Source organism: Gavialis gangeticus, unplaced genomic scaffold, assembly GCF_001723915.1.
Source record: "Gavialis gangeticus isolate Ggan-Ray unplaced genomic scaffold, GavGan_comp1, whole genome shotgun sequence".
NCBI classification, from domain to species: Eukaryota; Metazoa; Chordata; order Crocodylia; family Gavialidae; genus Gavialis; species Gavialis gangeticus.
This window is the reverse complement of record NW_017729029.1, coordinates 73506538-73512389: the sequence shown is the minus strand read 5'-3', so window position 1 is coordinate 73512389 and position 5852 is coordinate 73506538. Positions and strand designations below refer to the sequence as shown.

Sequence of the window (5852 nt, the reverse complement as noted above, 5' to 3'; positions counted from 1 at the left end):
GCTTGTTGGGGAACCCTGTGGGCCAACAGACCCCTTTGTATTGTGTTTGTATTCAAAGACTGTAACCGAAGAATCATCACCTACGCCTACAAAGCGTAAGTTGAATAAAACCCGTGTTAATTTGGAACCAAGAACAATTCACAAGTCTCAATTCTCCTCGCCTGACAATCCCGGCCTGTTTCCGTGTTCAATTGCCACCCCGGCCCATCGTGACACTGGGGCTTGGTTCATCCCCCCGGGACACCCATTTGTAAAAAGAAGCTATAGCACTTCTCTACCTCCTACATACATTTTAATTATGAGGTGCCTACATAATATGGTAATGGGATCCACTTAACACTTCAGGTAATACCACTTATATGCATACTGATTTCAATGATAAGTCACTAGAATAACAAAAACACAAAAAGGTGAGATTAGCTATGTTAACATTGTTTTTTGGAAATAACACAAAATATATCTATCTGAGGCTCTGTATTTATGACCTTTTAAAAAATACAATAATGCTAGCAAAAATAGCTACCTCTCATTCCCCACACGCTGGAAAATAACCAACTGAATATTAAAATCAAGACCAAAGAGTACTGCTTTATTTCTCTAAATACCAACCCTCATTCCTCCAAACTCTGGGAATATAGGTGGGTTTTGTAGCCTAAATAAATGTCAAGAGAGGAAAAATGAGGTACAGACAGTTAAGTGATTTGCCCAGTTAGCCAGCAGCAGAGCTGGAAATTGAATACAGGTATATAGTTCAGTGTGCAACCAGTAGGAGACATTGCCTTTCTTTTTTACATATACAGACTGCTGTTGTTCTTGTGGTAGAGGAATACTATGAGCTAACAAATGCTGGACCAATCACCGACTCATCCACTCGATTATGTCATTCCAACTGGCTCCCAAATGACGGCTGCAGCAGAAGCAATGCTGATGAAAGATCAACATCAAAGGACTCAAGGACCTAATCATGTGACACCTCTTTCACCAGTGCCTTAATGAAAAACTGGTGAATTCTAATCAATAACCTTGGGAGGATGTTGGCAGAGCCTTCAAATCCACCAATCCAGTGCCTGTGAAGAGACACTTGAATTCTCTACCAGGAAACATCAAGACTGGTTAGGTGAGAATGACTGGGAGATCCAAGAGTTGATTGACTGCAAGAACAAGGCCTTTTGTGCTTGGCAGAATGACATCAACTCCTAGCAAGAGAAATTGAATCACCAACAAGCCAAGGCAGAGGTCGAAAGGAGGACCTGTGATATGAAAAACAGATAGTGGGAAGACAAGCTGAAGGTGATTCAACATCTCGCTGACATCCATGACATGGTTTTTTCAGTGCCACCAAACCATCTATGGTCTGAGCACTGAGGGGCCAACCCCCTTCAGACCTAAGGATGGAGAAGACATGGCCAAGGAAAGAGGAACCATCAACACCTGTTGGAAGGAACATTTTGAAGACCTTCTCAATCAAGACTGTTGTTTACAAGAGTGCTCTCAACTCTATCCCACAACATCCAGTAAAAAATGTTCTTGGAATCCCTCTAACACTTGATGAGGTGAGGAAAGCTGTTAAGCAGATGAAGAATGACAAGGCATCTGGAGCTGATGGAATCTCCACTGAAACCTTCAAGCAATGGGGAGGGGAGCTCACATAACAGCTCCATGGCTTCATCTTAAGGATCTAGAATGAGGATGAAATCCCAGATGATCTCAAGGATGCCATGATCATAACAATCTTAAAGAAGGAAGACAAATCCAATGGTAGAAATTACAGAGGTATCACCTTGCTGTCCACCACAGAAAAGATCACTGTGAGGAACCCCTTGAATCCTCTCCTTCCACTTGCTGAAGAGTTCCTCCTGTAATCCTAGTGTGGGTTTAAGGCATCAAGAGGCACAACTGATATGAGCTTCACTGCTTACCAGCTGCAGGAAAAATGCTGGGAACAATATAAACCTCTCTACATGGCCTTATTTGACTTCATGAAAACCTTTGACTTTATCAGCCAAGAAGCTCTGTGGAAGATCCTTCTGAAGTATGGATGCCCACTTGAATTCATCACTATTCTTTGCCTGCTCCAGGATGGTATGTGAGCAGTAACAGATCTATCACAGATCTTGAAGCAAGGCTGTGTCATCATTCCAACACTTGATATTCCTTACTGCGATGCTATGTCTGACCACCAACAAGCTTCCAGTCAGTAGAGCTAAACTACTGAATGGATGGTAAACTGTTTAATCTTAGCTGACTTTGAGCCAAAACCAAGACTACCCCAACCTCAATCATTGAGCTCCATTACACTGATGATGCTGTAGTGTGTGCTCACTTGTAAGCAGACCTTCAGGCAATCATTGAAGTCTTTACTGAGGCATACAACAAGATGCTTAACATTCAGAAGACTAAGGTCCTCCATCAACAAGCTCTTAATGAGCAGTCCCAGTCTCCAGTTTAGCCAGAAGAACATTGAATATTTCCTATACCTCAGAACCCATCTCTTGTAGAAGGCTGTCATCAATAAAGAATGGCAACATCACCTTAAAAGTGCAAGTGCAACCTTCAGACACCTGAAGAAATGGGGGTTTGAAGATTGCAACATCAGATCCAAAACCAGACTCATGGTTTATCAAGCAGACATGAACTCCAGCTTACTGTGCAGAGCTGAGATGTGGTCAACATCCACTTGAGACACCTGAAGTCACTGCAGAAGTACCATCAATGCTGCCTGAGGAAGTTCCGTTGAATCCAGTCGGAAGACAGACATAGCAATATTAGCATCCTCATGCAAGTAAAGAACATGGACATTGAAGTGATGAACATCCAAGATCAATTTCACAGGGCTAACCACATCATACAGATATCTGACTCTAGACTCCCAAAGCAAGTTTTATTCTCTCAGCTCAGTCAAGGCATACACTCAAGAGGAGGGCAGAAAAACTGCTTCAAGGATGTTCTTAAGGCCGATTTGAAAAAATGTGATGTTGTCATCAATTCGTGGGAGACTATTGGCCAGGACTGCCCCAAATAGAGGGAAAGATTTCTGCAAGGATCTCAGTACTTTGAAGCCTTATGATGACAACAGAAGATGGAAAAGTGGGAGTGGCAGAAACAATGTGTTGCAGACTGAATAAAAATACAGATCTACCCACCCAGCATGGAAACATGTGCCTGAATTGCAACAGTCAGTCAATCCTGGATCAGCTGTCATAGAAGGCAATCATTCTTGACTCTGAGGGATTGCTGAGATTCTCTCTCTCTCTCTCTCTATATATATATATGATTTTTCTAAAAGTAAATGGATTGTAAAATTAGTGCTTTATTTTCTTGTGTATATCATGACCTCAAATAAGATATTCACCTTTTTTTTTGAAAAGGCAAAATAAAGAAAACAAATATTTGTTTTGAGAGATATGGCGGTCTATAGCAGGGACAGAGTCTAATCTTCTGCTGAGCCACTTTCCCTTTCCTTCTTAACTAAAAGCTGAGGGCATTTGTAGATGAAACGGGGGCCCTAAACCCAGTGTTGGGTTTTAAAAAACACTGCTTCAATTTAGGGCTGATTAAACCACTGTGTCATTCACACACCCCGCTGACTTACCTGCCTCTCCAGTGGGAAGGGGAGGGCAAGCTGCCGGTGGGCGGAGCAGTCCCTGGGTTGTGGGGGGGGGCTGATGCTTCCCTTTGCAGCAGTGACAGCCCACCCCCCAAAAACAGCACCTGCCCTCAGGCACCCAACTTGGGCAGTCCCAGGGAAGCACTGGGCCCATGCACAGTGCAGGCAGGCAAGCAGGCTCCAGGAGAAAAAAAAAAATGATTAGGCTCACCACTTGTCTTGGGCAGAGGCTGCTTTCCCAGGCTGCCGCCAGGCTGCCTAGAGGGCTTCCTGCAGAGCCGCAGAGCTGCACAGAGCCCAGTGCTTCACTCCATGGCTGTAGGGGCAGCAAACTAAAACTCCTCAGAGGAGTTTTAGTTTGCTGTGCCCCAAGTCATTGAAGGTGCATTACACTGCCAAATTTCCTAGAGCAGCTGGAATTAATGTGCAATATGCTGCTGAGGCATGCAAACACCGACACCATTAAAGTAATGCAAAAGTATTTCACCCGTTTTAAAGTGTCGTGCACACATGCCCCTTGTTTCATCTATACACAGCCTGAAACACTAGCTGTTGCTGAATACTGGTTTGCATGGGTGGATCTATGATTTTGAAAAGAGTTAAAGAATGTCTAGGGCAGTGAAATAGGAAAAGGGAGATCAAAAGCAACTAGTGGGCAGCAAAATAACCCTAAGAAAGGTTAGTCTGATTAGTGGAAAACCAAGACTTCTAAAAAGGAGAGACAATAATTAATGTCTGTGGAGTGAAGAACAATGAGCCATTAGGGTAATTCATTCCTTCAGATGGCTGAATGGCAATGCTACTGCTGCTGCAATGTGGAGCAGGAATCATAGCAGGGTACTTCTATTCTGGCTAGAGCATCAGCCCCCTAGTTTAAGACCCTAATTATGTAATGGAGGCTGATTTGGGGTTAAAAGGTGCATGTGATATGTGAGTAAATACAGTATTTGGCCAGTATTCTAAGCTACCAGGCTTCTGGCTCTCATACATGAAAAGAAAACTCATATGACAGTGTAGAAACTGGTGGTTGACACATCATTTCTGAAAGTGAGAACTTTGATATGTCTCAAATTCTGTAGCACTGTACATGGAATAATTAAACATCCTTATACCTTTTTCAGATAGTGATTATTTCCAGAGTACAGATAGTGACTTGAGGCACAGGCAGCTTAAGTGAAATGCCTGGACATCACAAAATTAGTCAGTGGCAGAATGGAGGCAAGAGAATATATGGCAGCTGTAAGCAGCGGTGATGTGTAGGGGGTACACAGGGGTGTACATGCACCCCCTGAGAGCACTGGTGCACCCCCTGATGATTGCATTTGCCACTTAGGCAACAGACAGGGGTGGCAGGCGGGAGTGCTGGTGCCCCCCCCGTGAGCATTGGCCAGGGAGCAGGGCCACCAGGTGAAGCAACCATGCTCCCAGGTGGTGCATGAACGCTGGCCGGGGAGTGGGGCTGCTAGCAGAAGCAGCTGCAGCCACTTCTGGAAGTCCCACGGCTCCTCCTGAAGTGCTACAGCCACTTTTTGGTGAGTGAGATTGACCATGGGAGAACCCCTCTGTCTATGCGATCGGCCACGAGGGGACCCCCTCCTCTGGTCGCTGACTGGTTGCTAGGGGGACATGTGCCCCCCAGACTCAAGAGGATCCAGTTGCCCATGGCTGTAAGAACAAACCTGATACTTTATACAATGGGCCATACTCCTTTCTATTTGCATGCTTCCAAAGACTACCTTAAAAATATGATACAGCACAAAAAATGTATGTGAGTGGTTTGGGTTAATGGCAGAGAAAGAAACAGCAATAATTCCTAAAACTGTGTGCAATGTTATTGAGGAACAACGTGAAAGAACAATGGGAAAATAAACTTTCCATTTTACTTCATTCTTTGTTCTTTATGTCTAAACAAGGGTGTTTAAATTCTGCTACCATATGGGTGGCAAACGATGATATAAAATCATTAGTTGTATTAATTGTTCTATGAATGAAATGATTGTGTCCTGGTTTGTGCAGTGTCTGTCCTGTGGCAATACATTTGTATGGCTGAAATTTAGTTTCAGGAAATGACCTGAAGAAAACACCAACACATATAGCGGAGTTACAAGTGCAAAAAAGTTCAAATACATACCCTCCCATACATGTTTCTGTAAGCCTCTGCAATCATAAGTCTTTGTGCATTGCAACGCTGTGTTAGAATATCAATCAACGTATCCTTTTCACAACCTGGAAAGGAAACCAGAGA

The 5852-nt window shown here is 43.7% G+C and overlaps 1 protein-coding gene and 1 long non-coding RNA gene across 2 annotated transcripts in view; one reads left to right on the top strand and one right to left on the bottom strand.

The window, feature by feature from the left end:
* LOC109300883 overlaps positions 1-2660 on the top strand; it is a 17429-nt gene extending 14769 nt beyond the window's left edge. The window contains exon 3 of the long non-coding RNA XR_002098360.1: positions 2502-2660. This is a non-coding gene — a long non-coding RNA (uncharacterized LOC109300883). The remainder of the gene's footprint in view (positions 1-2501) is intronic.
* Positions 1-5852, bottom strand: part of ANXA10 (annexin A10) — a 107627-nt gene that overhangs the window by 43395 nt on the left and 58380 nt on the right. The gene's annotated exons all lie outside the window — the stretch shown is intronic.